Source organism: Lepidochelys olivacea (genome assembly GCF_965140295.1).
Source record: "Lepidochelys olivacea isolate rLepOli2 genome assembly, chromosome: 16".
Classification (NCBI taxonomy): Eukaryota; Metazoa; Chordata; order Testudines; family Cheloniidae; genus Lepidochelys; species Lepidochelys olivacea.
The window spans coordinates 18,590,695-18,606,615 of NC_140426.1; the positions used below are offsets into that span (position 1 = coordinate 18,590,695).

The window sequence follows — 15,921 nt, forward strand, 5'->3', positions numbered from 1 at the left end:
ACACTCTTAACACTACTTGGGAAAGCTATGAACAGAGACAGGCACTTGAGTTATTCAAGGAGAAGGAATGAAAAAAAAAAAAAGGTTGAGAAACAGTGGTGACAACCCTGCCTTCACAGCAGCCAGGAACTTAGCAGTAGGAAGACAAGACAGAAACCTCCTCCCTTCTAGCAGCTAGGGAAGGGCTTTAGATAAGATGCTTACTAGTCACAACCTGATGCAAATGATGGAGTTTCCCTCCTTCCAGCAGCGTCCAGGGACAGCACACTTACCAGCAGCTGACGTGGCAGAAGGGTCTTGGTGTCTCACTAGGCTTTCCCCCACCAATAATCTCACTGGTGAGGGCCCTACCCTTTGTATTTACCTCTGGCTAGTAGGTTTTGGACAAATTTTACAAGTCCTGAACTGTTCTCCCCCCCTCAGAAGTCCTCCCTCAAAATCAGGTTTGAAATACAACAGAGCGTGCAGGGGAAGCTTTTAACTGCTATTGGGTATGCTGTACCTGTTCTGTGGACAAGTAGGACTTCAGTTTCCAGTGCTGTCAATCTGGCACCTTTCATGATCACTGAATTGAAAAAAGGATAGAGAGGTTAGCATATGCTACCATTAACACTGTTATAAAGCAGTTGAAAAAGCCTGCTGTTATGTTTCACTGCAGTTTTGTCGTTCCTGCATTACAACATCAGCCCCCAATTTGAGTAACAACCAAATAAGTTGCATGGTTACTTCTTCTGGTTCTTGATAGCTTAAAGCCACAAGAGAATCAACAAAATGTTGGCTTCCACATTCATATTTGTGCTTAATGGTATGAATTTACAAAATCTGCTATGAAGAGACGTTTTTTAGTGTATACCTTTAATAAACACAAGATTTTTGTATTTAAACATTCCCCTAGAGAATCATGAACCAGAGAAGAAGCAGAGAAGAGGACTTTAGACAGAAGTGAAGAGGACCATTTCATTTTGCTGTCCAAATTGAGCAAGATACAAAACTAAAATTAAAACTGTAGAAAATAAAAGATTAAAATTCAGTTTTGTCTACAGTGTTAGTAACAGAATCAAGGACTTTAAATAAACATGTTTTATGTTGACAGGATTGCTTCAAAAAAAAAAAGGAAGCTGTACTTTTTTTATATACATACATATATATAAAAATAAACACACTTGCGCATCTCAAGATGATTCATTACAGAAAATAATTCCATTCACACACCTAAACTTTTGGGCCATTTCTATTACTTGGACACACTGCTATGAGTTAGCTGGGGGTTGTAGGGCAGTCTCTGACATTTATAAGATCATATAATTATTAAGCCTGACACTTCAATGATTCTCATGCTCAGTACCTTTACTGATAAGTTGTGTTTTAAAACGTGAGCTGGGTTTATCCAGTTCACGGGTGAAGCCATGGACACACCAGATACCCTACTGAGGGACTGTCACAATACAGCTGCCTGGCCTTGCATAGAATCGCAAAAGTTAGAAAAGGAGAAAGATTTAGACCACTGAGTCAATCCCTATACAAGCAATAAGCACAGGCCCCTCAAAGGGGAGCGATATCACTTGATCCTCTGAAGAAAAAGGTTTTTGGTGTAACTGGGTAGAGTGGCAGCCAAGAAGTTATATTTATACACCTTCAAAAGAGGTGCTTTTGAAAAGTTATTATGCACGTGGGCTTGATTTTGTATGGGGAGGTGAGAGGGGTTATTTCTTAGCACATATAGAGCAATTTATACAGTAGAAATGATGTAGGTTAACTTATGATGTATTTCAGTTTTCCAATTAACTGACTTAGAAATACCATTTCTTCTTCCAGTGAATCTCATTACTCGTTTAGTTTACTTAAGTTTTTGCCTGTCATTCTCAGGATGGACAGTGAGGAAAAATACACATTCATGTGTAGGAACAAAGACAAGATTAACAAAGTGATAACCACTGACCATTCCCAACAGAAGAAAGACAGAAGTGTGAAGAGTAAGAGGAAAATGGTTGCAAGTTCAAAGTTGGCAACTTAGTTGTTTTTGCAAGAGCTATATCTTTCGCAACAAACTATCCAATAATGTTCCAATAATCTATGTTACTAGCATGGCTAGAGCATACACACTTTGCTCTTCCCTTTAGCAATAAAACTTTAATTCAGTCTTCAGCAGTCATGGCTGGACAGTCAAAGTGAAATCTCACAGTCCATTTATAAACAAGCAGTGTTATGTTCAGAGTCCTTCAATAGTCAAATGTTTCAAATGTAAAAGCTATCCCCTCACACAGTCTGACTGTTAGGCTCTGACTGACGATTCCAACTGGGATCAATAGCAAGACTTCCAATGGAAGATACTTAACAGGAGACTATTAACACCTGTTTCAAATTCTCATCAGCAGCTTGTTTTCAAGTGTTTTCCAAAGCAGATGGGTGGTTCTTTATTTTTACAGGGATTGGACCACACGAGCATCCAGAGTGTGCCAAAGTTAAAATGTGAGCCTTTGGGAAAGGGACTGCATTTTATTAAGGCAACTGAGATATGAAGGAGAGAGAGGAATAAAACACACAATCCTTTATTAAAAAAAGGAAACAAAAAACAAAACACAAAAAAACAGCTAGCCCGCTCTCTAGCCTACGTTCAAGAGACTTAATGCACTGGCCTTTCACTTCAGCAACTGCATTCAACCTGAATAGACCACAAGTGGGTTAGTCTCAAACTCCCCTCTGAGTAGGTCTACACCTCTAAGTTTGACAGTTAAAACCTTCACCTGAGACATCCACATTTTTAATAGGCATACTACACATCAGGATTGAGGTACATTGGCATAACTGTATGGGAGAAAACTGCTTGCCTGCAAGCAGCATGGTCTACAACCAAGCAGCCCGTTCCTTGATTTCCGTGGCCACTATCTGCAAGATTATATAATGGAGTTAGAGAGCTTGATGCCTCAATTGTTTTTTGGGATATGGAATCTGCCAAACATAGGATGCTGGTGAATCCATTCCAGAACAATAGTGAAGTAAAGTTATTATTTCACAACTATTTGGTTGCCTAAATTAACAGAATTGGTGATCTAAGTCATTACTAGTGCACATATCCACATCAAAACAGTGACAAGCGACACCTATTTTGAGACCCAGAGGCCAAAAACAGAAGGGGCGTAAGTTCTAGCCTACTCTTTTACTCTATATGGACTTGTCTACATTGTCCTTTTTCTTCTGATCTCCCTCTGTCATACCACCAAGGCAGGTACACCTACAGTAGGGTTTCCACTACTGTAGACAGAGTGTAGACTTTCATTTAAAAAAAAAGCATCCTCTATAAATGCTCAGAATAGGTCTAGATGAAAGTGGTAATAACACCAACAGCAGCTCCTCACTAGTGTGCTTGCTATCATTAGAGCATGTGAAGCTATATTGGTGTTAGTATACCAGTGGGAAATTAAGAAAAATGCCCATGTAGGAAAAGCAGATACGTCTCTCAAGCACAAGGTTCCACAACACGATGAGAGGAGTGTGGGGAAGCATTGTTGGTGATGTACCTGTTCTGCAGATAAATGAATGTCAAACTTTTAGGGTGTCAATCTGTTTAAATTTAGTCTTCACAAAACCTGACAAAGATGAGGAGGATAGTAAAGAACATGGCTGTTCTATCAGAGATGTAGTTATCTAAAAGAATTACTCGGTTCCCTAACTAATTAAACCCTGGAGTGACCTTGTGCCAGTAAATGCAGAATATTCCTACAAGACATGTCAGTCAGTGGATTGTACATTATTACTGCTCTATTTTTATAGAAGTACTAACAATCTTCACTCCAATAAGCTGATTTTTTTAAACACGTGTAAAAACATTCTAAATAAAAGTTTCAAATTTATACTGTACAGCATCTTGCAACCCGATCTGATATATTGCTGAAGTTAAATGAAAACAGCAAGTAACACAATGCCATGAACTAAAAACGTTTAAGGCAAATTAAATACTTTGCCGACACAGGGTTTCAAATGAATTATTTGTTGATATAGTCTTAAGCTGTCAATTGTGGCTTTCTGATCAACCTGGTCTATGATGCTCACTGTAAGACAAAGGAACTCATATTTCCACATCACTCTTGAAGACTAAGCTACAAGTTGTCCTCTAATAATTAAATCAATTTTAAAGTCAATTTTGGGAAAGTATTTAACATCTATAAGGAGGCAATGTGTTCCAATGAAAAACACAGGTTTGGAAGATGTATACCCATTCCTGTCCAAAGACCTGTTGTATAATCTTCTGCAAAAAACACAGACATCACTTGAGTTTCTCTTCTGTAAGGTGGGGAATACAGATACTTAACCCTACTATGTAAAACACAGAAATCTTCAGATGAAGACTATCATAGCTGTTTGGTATTATTATATCCAACTAGGATTTGGAATATTGTCAGTAGTAAACCAGCTCTCCATCTGACCCTTGTACTAATGTGAAGAAAAGTCACTTCCTTCATCGCCGTTTACACTGTGCACAAGACAGACTGAAAACAAAATTCCTTATTTCCCAGTTTGCATGTTGCATGTTCTCAGTCCCCTATTAGAGACAGTAAATTCAGCAAGATACTGTCAGTGCTTGGAGTTGGCAGGATGACAATGGTGAATCAATAACTTTTCTTCCAGTTTATCACTAGGTATTTTAGCCCCTAGTATTTATACCTTTTTTGTGGCTAATTTTAATATCTTCTACAAGGAAAGTCAAGATCCCTTGGTTGGGTATTAAAAAAAAGAAAAGAAGAAATGAACTTGTTTAAGTGTTTACACACACACACAAGTTCATCCCCTCCCATTGAAAAATTAGAAATAGCTATAGCAAATTATCCTAATCTTACATTCAGGAGCTTTCACAAAAGAGAATCTTATTAAATGAGTCAAAGCAGTAGGACTAAAGAATTGGCCTACAGAGAAAGAGGGAGAAGCCAGGAAACCTCAATTATGGGACCTATAAACGATGTGTTCTTTTCAAGGTGCAGTTTGCCCACAAGTCATTGTAACCAGTCAAGGAACAATAGACTGAGGCCAGAAGGGAAAGGGTAAACAAAGCATCTGTACAGTGAAAGAGATAATGGGATCTCTCTGTAGGGTACAGGACTTCCACACACATTTTTGTCAAGAGAAAATTTTCTTCTGTTGTGAGCTTTTATCCCAAGCAGAAGAAAGGAACACACATTTCCTCCATAAAGGTAATACCACTTCCTATAGTAATACAGATTCAGACAAGTGAGGCACTTTTTCTATTGCTGACATCAGTATTTCACCCCACTTGCCATGACTTTACGTTTGGTGGGGGGGAGGGAGAAGAGGCCAACAAATTGTTTCAAGATGCACCCCATAAGGGGGACTAAATGTTACCAAACACAGAAACGCTTCAACAGCACATGACATCCACTAACACCCTGGACTCTTCACAATCAGGAATTAGACTTGGCTATGGTACGACAAACCTTCAGGCTCATACTACTCCACCTAATTAGTATTTTAGGCAGACACCACAAAGTGCTGCTTAACCAGCATTAGCGGACAATGGGAGTGAGTGGTGGTGTAATCACTCGTTTCAATGAGAACTCAGAAATTGATAAGCAATTGCTCCTCATCCTCAGGAGCACTTACATACAGTCCCAAAAGGATCAATCCTGTCTCCTCTCGCTTGAGATACAAGACTTCCGAGAGCCTATGTGTCACCATGGGTTCTACTGCCATCAATATCCTAACAGTGCCCATTTGTACACTTCCTTTTCAGGTAAGACTATCATCATTGCCACAAAGATAATGGATGAAATAAGTGACAATGAAAAACAGTAACTCAACTCAGAAGAGAGTAATGCTTGTATGGAGAGAGAAGCACTGAACAGCTAACCAAAGCACTGACCACACACTCTACAAAATACACGGGCTCTCCAACTGTCAAAACAGTAATTATCCTAAGGCCATGCAAAGTTCATCTTTTCCCTCTGGCTGCAGAAAGTAGCAAAAGATATCCTTCCACTCCCAGACTTACAAAGCTGCACTGTTTCCTCTCAGACCTAGCAACTATGATGCACACATTTGTCTAGTCTTAACCAACACCACTATGTAGCTGGGATTACAACAGTCCAAACAATAACTCCAGCATGTTATAATATGTGGCAGCCTGCATTTCAATAGAATTAGCCACTAGTAACACATCACACATCTCCTCTGCCCTGTTCACTTTCAAGTCCAATGTAAGCTGCCAATTCTAGTTACTTACCAACTACTGAGTTAAAATCATAGTTGCCTAGCCTGTCCATTTTCATCTACCTTTTTGCAAAAGGTTACCCTCAACAGGAAGGAAGAAAAAAGAAAAAAAATCAAGGTTAAACAGACAAATCCTAGGACTGTAAGAGCAGAGTCCAATTCAGTGTTTTTTATGCTTCTCTTGAAATTGTGTTTTGTGCCAAGATACTATGCTAATTGCTTCCCTACAAATACCTGACAGAGGAAAAAAAGAAGAAAATTAAAAAAGCACGTCAGGAAAGGGGGGGTGGGGGTGGGAATGAAGCTTGGTAGGGCTGATACTCTTTGGCTCTTTGATAGAAGCCATGGACTTACTGCTAATAAGCCATTACTAACCTGAAAGAGAATTTTTTATTTTAGCTCTGCTTACAAGACTCAAAATAGATTACTTAAAAAAAGGAACAGAGTGATCCATTTTACTATACTACTTTTATTAAATAGTAAATACCTTGTCAGATCCCTTAGGTAAACTAACAGGCAAGGGAAGGGCTCTACACTCCACAGAGATATATAAGCATCAGGCCTCTCCTAAATCTTGAGAACAAATTTTTGTCAACAACAGTACTCTTGGCACATGTTCACTGAACTGGGCTGCAACTACCCTGCTCTTGAATATAGTGCAAGACAGATAAGGTAACTAGTCTGGTTAGACTAAGCATTTTAACTCCCATAGAAATTAAGGAAAATACTTGATACTCTCTGGGTTGCATGTAAGGTAAGAAAGAAAACAGTGCAGATACACAAGGCATACCAAAGGCAAACATTTGCCTTTCTAAATACAGCTGTTCTGGTTCCGGTAATCCCACTGACTATATTAAACTAAATGACCTAGTTTGTGGCCACTACATTGTGAATTCTATCCTAAGCCATTATAATACCCCTTTAAAAAGCCATACACCTGGCTGCTACATATCATACAAATCCCACAGTCCCCCAAGGACACCATTAGAGGCTGTTGTGTTTACTCATTTGACTTGCTGACTTGTCATTGTTGAAGGCATATTTTCTGATTGTTTTCTATGGTAGAACATTCAGTTCCTGTAAAGACCAGCGTCAGTGATCAGATACTCCATTTGCAACATGAGGTGAACAAGATCTTTGATAGTGCAAGACTGCTAGGGTTAGATAAAAAAAAAATCAGCATCCTACTAATCAGCATCAGTTCTAGATCACATATGTATGTTTTAATCCAGAAGTCACTACAGAAACCAAAAGATTGTTTATTAAAATATCTGTAGTTGGACTATACACCACAGATTAAAGCCCTTTAACAAAGAGCAAAGTAGTTTTAGTCAATATAACCCTTAGTTTTTATACTCAAGTGTTAGACACCTTGTCAAAAAAAAGAGAGAATTGAGATTTGCTTTAATTTAAGTGATTTTACCTTATCTACATCAGCTGCTGTAACCATCATATTTTAGTTTAAACAAAACCTGCTTTCTCAATGAAGTCATGTGGGTCTCCTTCGTTGCTCAAAAAAAGTTACAAAACTAACTCTCTCTCTTTTATAAAGCTCTTTTTAATTAATGATTTTAGTGTGCATTTAAACATTACCCAGCAGTGTTTATAATGCAACACCAAAGCCTTGTACTAGTACACAACAGGAAATGAAATCAACTAAGAACCACAACAAAAAAAAGTGTGTATTCTTACTTATCACAAAAAAGTAAAACAAACTGCATACATTGTGGAAGATCTAATTTTTAGTTCTTTGTTTTCAAATGTCTAAAATATTGTTAGTAACAAACGAATTGAAAAGAGTTATTTGATCTAACAGTATCATTATAATACCACTTCCATTCTGACAAGCTTACAGTGACTTGTACAGAAAATAACTTATAATAATTGTCAGTCTGATCCTATGGCATCCTGAAAACCTTCAATTCTAGCATCTCCTAGGAGGTGCTCAGCATCCAGTTTCAAGAGTTACAAGTGGTTTTGTACACTCCAGCTGCTTCCAAATCTCCCTGCCAATTTGTGTGGTTTCAGACCCACATGCTCCTTACAGGCCTGTGTTTCTCTCCCTTGTTGACTTGTATGAGACTCTCACAAACAATAAGAGAAAGAGACTGACTGTATTATTCTGCTTCCCCCATACAAATTACATACAAAGTAAACAAAGACAGAAAGAAAAAAAATAATTTGTCTCTACCCTCTTAGATTTAGTCCTTTCAGGTGTTACTTGTAACACTAACAAAATATTTTCAAGCAAAAGTGTGATTTTTTCAAAAAAGTTAATAGTATCCAAACAATTTTTCCATTGACTTGACACATCAGCCATTCCACAAGAGAATGAGAAAATCCTTTATCACCAGAGAAAGAAACTTTTAAAAACTGCTTTAAAATTAATCTCAAAGGAATGAGTCCCCCTTGCAAATGTGTGAGAGTCCTTGGGGTCAGGTCTGGAAATTGCCACTCAGCATTTGAAAGGAAGGTGCAGAGTCTGCTTCCACAGTCAATGCACCAGATGAATAAAACAAAATAGAGAGAGAAACCATCTTAAAAGGAGATGCCCAGAGGAGCCGTGTCTGGGCAGAGTCACATGGGGGAGCTGATGACAAAGACCAGGTTTAATTGGGGGACACAAACAAGGGGGGAGGGGGAAATTACACGTTATTCATCCTCTCTCTTCCCCCCACAACTTCTTTCCTTCCTCTCCTCCTCCCCCATCTATCCCCTCTCCTCACTCCCCCTCCTCATTCCTAACATCTCCCATCCCCTTCTTCTCCCTCATCACCTCCTCTCTCCTATCCCCCATCTATTCCCTCCCTCCTCTCATCTCCCATCCCCTTCTTTCCCCTCCCCCATCTATCCCTCCTCTCCTTCCTCCCCCTCCTCACTCCGAGCATCTCCCATCCCCTTCCCCCATCCCTCCTCTCCTTCCTCCCCCTCCTCACATCTCCCATCCACTTCCCCCTCTATCCCTCCTCTTCTTACTCCCCCTCCTCACTCCCAGCTTCTCTAACGCCCTTTTCTTTCTATCCCTCCCCCTCCTTTCTCTCTCTCACTCTTCCCCAGCTCCCTCCTGGGTGGGGGTCCAGGATACTCACCCCTCCTTCTCTCCAACTCAGCTGTTTACCACTCGGGGCTCCTCTAGCCCACAGGGCGCCGCCATCTTGGCCCTGCCTCCCTCCCTCCCCCAGCCTAGCTAGTCACTCCTCGAATCCCTCCGCTGCAGAAAGTAGTGCGCGGGACCAGCCCCGTCTGCGCGATACGGCGCCGCCTGCCCACGCCCCGCCCTCGCTGTTTCCTCTGAGCGGCCTCTGTCCCTCGGCGGTCCGCGTTCCAGGCTTGGGATGCCCCGCGCCGAAATGGCGCGGAGTTATCTCAAGAGGGAGCGAAGCGGCCCCAGAGCGGTCTCGTGATTCTGGAGAGGGCCGCAAGAAGCGCCGGCTGAGGATCACGTGATTCGGAGTCTTCGGGAGGGAGTGGGCGGGGCGAGTCAGGCTGGGAGGTAAACAAGGCCTGCTGCCTGTGGGGGCGAGGCAGGATGGCTCTGGTAGTGGGCCTGGACCTGCTGCAGCCTCAGCGCCTAGCACCCAAGGGTGTCTGAGTGCTGAGCTCAGGCAGCTTTCCAGGCAGGCTGTCTGTCATGTTACAGTGCCAAGGGCGCACGCAGCCGCACACAGGAGGTGCCACACAGAGTGGCTCTCGGCAGTTCATTGTGGCACCACCATGGTGACATGCCACGGTGGACACGCAGTCACAACACGCCATGGCCACGCTCAATGAGGCCACCGTTGCGTTGACATCTACAATGAGAAGCCCCAGCCGCACCACGGCAATATTACAGCAATACTCTGCAATACTCTGACACCATGCAATGCAATACTCTGACACCATGTTGCCAGGGTGACAGAAGATGGTGATGCCACTGAAATCCATGGAGTTACACTACATATAAACGTGACCTATGTAGACCTCCCCCTGACCTTCTCAACCAGAATGTGCTCCTATGCAGTGTTGCCAACTCTCAAGACTTTATCACAAGTCTCGCAATATATGTGCCCAGCTCCTGGCATCAATTGGCTCTCAGCTTTCATTGAAAAAGAAAGGATATGTCTAGTCCTCGCGGTTGCAGAGGAAAGCTGGAAAACATGAAGCAAGGCTCAGAAACGGAAAAGTAAATGAAAAGAACCTCAGCACTTACTTTTTTAAAAAGATCTCAAGATTTTTGCCACTTGTGGTTTTGGGGGGCCCTGACTCATGCTTTTTGAATGCTTGAAGTTGGAAGTACTGTTTTGGTGAAGTAATGATCAAACGAGCAGCACATCTCTCTGTTTTCTTGTGTAATGCACCTTTGCAATTTCCATTCATCCACAGATCGTACTGTTACCAGTTTAAAACAGGGATCTAACGAAGCCCCATTTTTATCCTCCTTTTGTCTTCTCTAAGCCATGGTAAATTTCATTTCTGGAAACTCCTGAAATTTTTTTTAGCCATGTAATTCCCATGGAGTGCTGTAATTTTTAACCTTACCATTGCAAATGTACAAAATGGGCTGTCCTAGAATCTATCAGCCAGAGTGCCATTTCAAATTTACATTGCAATGAACAAGCTCCTTCATAGCCCACAAAGAACAAAACTACCTTACTTGTAAAAGTACGTGGAAGGTATAAGAAAGCATATGGCTGTGTGTCAGGGGGCACTATTGAAAACTCACAGCTATCAAAATATTCCGTTCTTTTAGGCTGTCAGTTGCTGTGGTTGCCAGTGTACTTTTAACCTGGGACAAAGAATGCGTTGCAGCACCACCATGTGTAAAAATAATAGTACTGCATATCTGAAAAAGAAACATCCTTGCAACGCTGGCCCAGTTCCACCCCTGATGTAACTCCACGGCCTTCACCAGAGAACAGTGGTGGTCCCACCAAGTTCTGCCCACACCAAGCTCTGCCCACTCAAGATACCAGAATGAGATTAGACTCACAGCAGATTGTGCAGATGTTCAAAATGTGACCACCTGGGTTCAGCTGGACTCCTCAAACTTGGCTCCCCAGCAGTGATACATCCTTGCACAGGCCAGATTAAGGCAAAGACACGATAGACACATACTTAGTGCCACAGTAGCCAGACTCATGGGATACTATGAGAATCTAAGCTTTCATTTAAAAAAAGTTTCTAGGCTCAGGGTTGTGCAGAAAAGCATGAAAACATGATCCGAGGATAACTTTAGGTTTATGTGAAATAATACTTACAAGACAGTATGGAGGCATGCACCATTGTTGCAAAAAATTTACAGGAAAACTCTGAAGTCTGGTATGCTCAAAATGTGATCTACTTTTTACTTTGAGTTAGCAAAGTTCATGCCATTCTTTATATTTTTAATGATCTATACAGTGATGGATTGCAAAATGCTTTATGAGCTGATGTACAAACCTTGCACAGGGATCACTTCACCCCTTGCCAAAATGCAGCAACTGTGGGAAGATGCATAACATTTCACCCCTTCAGGTTTAGAGATTAAGTATATCTTATCCAGTTCAAAGTGCAAGAATTTAGGGCGGAAGAATGAAATTATGTAAAACAGGGGTTCTCCTGCCTTTTAATTTTGTAGACCATTCATGGACCTCTCACCAACCATCTCTTTACCCCGCACCCCAGTCTCCATATAGGTTGGTTCTCAAAAAAGTTTCATTCTGTGGGCTAGCAGGAAGAGTTCTGTGGCTCTCTGGTGATCCACAGGCTACAGATTGTGAACCTCTGGCCTGATTCTGCAACTCATACTAGTAGTCCCTTTGAAGCTAATGAGAATTCTCTCATAAGGGTGGCAAGATAGAGCCTAGGTTCAAGGAAAATAAAAGCAGGATTATAATGCTACTGGTGAGGTATCCGTTGCTCTTTAACTACTGCAGCACTAGATGGCATATGTTACAGCTCTGATTGCTCTCCCTGTGGAACTGAGATCCCTCTGAGCTTGTTTCCCTTGATGTTGCACCTGCAATAGGTCATCCTATTGTAGGGTGAGAAAGAGTTTCTAGATGTGAGCATGTCTCTAACCTAGTCCTGCTTTGTGCATTATAATTAATTTTTATTCCAGTCTGGGCTGAGTGGGCTTTTTTTTCTCTCCCTGCTGTGCTGGGGACATGTTTATTTAATCTTCCTGGAAAAAAGATCTCAAATTAGGCTGAGTTTCAGAAAAGAAATGGAAGCAATTAGTGGTGTTATTCCGCATTGACTTAATTACCATAGTACTACCAGCACAAAAGGAAACCCAGACAAGCTGGGAGGGGTTTGCACATGCTTCTTATTGCTGGACAGACACAAAAAGGAAAGAATAGTGCATAAAGAGTGGTTTTTGTGTGATATAATTAACCTTGCTTAGTCTTATTTACCTACATACTTCAATGATTTGTTTAATTTGCCCATCATGAGCCATCTGAGCATGTGATGTGTATTAAGAGCAGGTAGCAAAACTCAGAATTAAATTGTCCTCAGTGGACAGCACAAATAGTCCTGCCTCCAGTATGCCCCCAGTGTACCATGGGTGAAATTCATCCTTGTGTAAGGAGCCAGCACAAACCTAAGCAGTCTCACTTGAGCCCTCCATGGCAGGCAGCCTGCCTTCCTTCCTCCTAGGTTCTGCAGAGGGTGCTCTACTGGTCCTGGAAATTTCAAGGGGGAACAGATGAGATGGGGAATGAATCAGCTGAAGCAGGGCCAGACAGATATGTATTGTGCCCACATCAGCCCAGTGGAGATCAGAGCAGAAAGAAAATACAGCCCCAAGTGTATCCATAGTGGGAATCCCCCTCAAAGGGTGTGGCTCTGGGGTAGCTGCTGCTGTGGGAGCTCTCTCAATGGGCTTCTCTGCACTGCAAAGTTAACTGGAGTTATGACATGAGAGTTGCCCTGTCCACACACAAAATCCTTCAACTCAAGTTGTGCAGCCCATCAGGGCGTTTCGGGTAAAACCCAAGTGAGCACAACTCATCAGCTACTGACATGACCACTCTGTAGGATGGACATAGGCTAGTGTCCTCCAATGTCTTGCCACAATTCCTTGTGTGCCCAGAAAGGACAGACAACTCTCATACGTCACTGGGAAAGAATTCATAGTGTGGCTCAGCTTAATGTGGCACTAAAAACCAAGGGATGTGCCCCCAGAACTCTTAGTGCCACACACAAGTGAGTGCAGTTCCAGTGTGGACACAGCAGCTCCAGTGTTATTTCAGCATGGCCGCTCTCATTCAAGGTAGGCTAACTTAGGGGGACTAACTCAAGTGTACATACAATTGAGTTAATATGCAGTAAAGACAGCTGCGGCTCTATTGAAGGAAGGGTGATAATAGTTACTCTTTGATCCTCAACTTTCCATGAGGTATAATAGGGATAATAATAATCCTTCCTTCCTCCTGCCCTTTGTCTGTGCTGTGTATTTAGATTGGGGGCAGGGACTGTCTCTTATGTACAGTGCCTAGCACAATGGGGCCCTGATCTTGGTTGGGCCTCTAGGCTGTGTTGGGCTACATATAATAATTAATAAAACAACTGTACCTATTATGTTAATGATCTGATTGTGTGCAATGACATCTCTGCTTTGGGAGATTATGGCAAACTGGGACAGTGGATTGGCTGGTATAAATGTCATAGTTCCAGCTGTACTCCTCCCCGTTGGTCACTGAGGCCCAGGAATCTAGCTGTCATCCTTCTAGTGAGCGCTGGACGCTAAACGCTTTGAAGCCTTTGACACCTGATTCAACCAGCTGGGTTTGGTGAGAATTTATTGAGTACATTGCTGGGTTCCCTGCACAGATTGCCCAGCAAACAAAACCTAATAGAGTCATGCCCGATTGGGTGACTGTTTTCCCCAACTACAGTCCCAGAACCAGATTCTAGCCCTAAGTGTGTCATGAAATAACATCTCAACCCTTTCACCAGCCTGTCATCTTTCCCTTTTTTTAATTCCTGCAATTCTCTTCACATAAAATCCCCCTGAAATTCCAGTTCACTTATTGGTTTTCTTTCACAATGCATGTTTTTGTAGGGGAAAATGTAATCCCACAAATGTCTGTGTTTAAGAGGATGCAAATAAGTTTGCCAGCAGAATGCTTTGTGAACAGTTTCTTTCATGCAAAACTCTGCTAGATAAATAAAAATCAAAGGGGGGAATAGGAGGGAGGAGGTAGAGGAGATGCTGCTTCTATAAACAACAAGAATTAATTATCCTTCAACAAAATCACAGATGTGACAGAATCAAAAACCTTAAGATCTGAATCTTTCTGAACTTTGGAGAAGTCTAGATCTAGAGCTAAATGTTGCAACAAAACCTATAGCAACGGCCCTTGCCTTGTCTAGTGTCCTGGTGAAGTAAGGAGTCTGAAGGGCTGGGGGCTGGCTGTGCATTGTAATTTGAGATAGCACCAGCAGATGGCACCACAAATAGAAAACCTCACAAGAACTATCATTAGTAAAGAGACAAGGTAGATGAGGTAATGTCTTTCAGTGGACCAACTTCTGTTGGTGAGAGAGACAAGTTTTTGAGCTACACAGAGCTCTTCCTCTGTGTAGCTTGGAAGCTTGTCTCTCTCACCAACAAAGGTTGGCCCAATAAAAGATATTACTTCACCCACCTTCTCTCTCGATTATCCTGGGACCAATATGGCTATAACAACACTGCATATTATGAGTAGACTCTAAAATACCTGTCACTTATATGTAGTAGTTTTACTTCTTCAGGATGATTGTAACATTGCAACAGGATCTCTTTTAACTGTAAAAGAAATGGTATTGCTTCCTTATACTTGCACCACGTTGAACTGTATAGGACAAAAGGACACGCTGATTTCTGGTGGACTGGTTCTCCAAAAAATAAGGTGTATTTGAAAAGGTTCCTACTGAGCAGCAAAACTCCACTAAGTGAAAGCTTTTCTTTGATGGCATCCATGAGCATGTTCTGTACTCCATGCATGGATATGCATCTAATCTTAGATTACACTTCTTAAATTGTAAACTCCTTGGGCAGACACCTTGTCTACTCCATGCTCTGTACATTGCTGAGCATGCTGATAGAGCACAACGCTTTGCACATGCCATAATACAAGTGTGTCTCTGATAGGGAAGATCAGAGAGAACAGGAGAAAGTGGAGGACAAGTTTTTATTGGCATGTCATTTGGGGAGATCACATTACTATCAGTGCAGCAAGTGAGGGCACTGTCTAATGATTATTGCAAGTTGCTGGTATTCAGAACTCACAGATTCTGTTCCCAGCTCTCTACAGACTCACTGTGTGATTTTGGGCAAGTCAGTTTACCTCTGTGTGACTAGATTTCCCCATTTGCAAAGTGCCTCACAAAGGTGTTGTGATGTTCAGTTGTTTCATATTGGTAAATTCCTTTGTGATTCTCGGGTGAAGGAAGCTACAGAAGTACAAATTCTTATCTTTACTCTTGAGTGGAAAAGCATATTGGAAAGAGGTCTATTAATTAACTTGCATTTTTCTAAATATATATTTATATAATACATACGTGAATGAAGTATGTGTAATTATTCATATAGATGCTTGTTAATGATCTTGTATTTTTGCTAAATGTATGCGTGTAATGTATATACATATTTATTTTTGTTGCATGTATATACATTACACGCATATAATGTACATTTTGTTGCATATACATATGCATGCAACAAAAATAAATATGTATATACATTACACGCATACA

General features: G+C 41.4%; 1 protein-coding gene across 1 annotated transcript in view; it reads right to left on the reverse strand.

Moving 5' to 3' along the window:
- TSC1 (TSC complex subunit 1) overlaps positions 1–9,617 on the reverse strand; it is a 56,088-nt gene extending 46,471 nt beyond the window's left edge. Inside the window, exons 1-2 of the mRNA XM_084649950.1 lie at positions 9,309–9,617; positions 503–565 (exon numbers count right to left, since the gene is read on the reverse strand). The gene's annotated coding sequence lies outside the window, so the exon portion shown is untranslated. The remainder of the gene's footprint in view (positions 1–502; positions 566–9,308) is intronic.
- Positions 9,618–15,921: the final 6,304 nt, after the last annotated feature.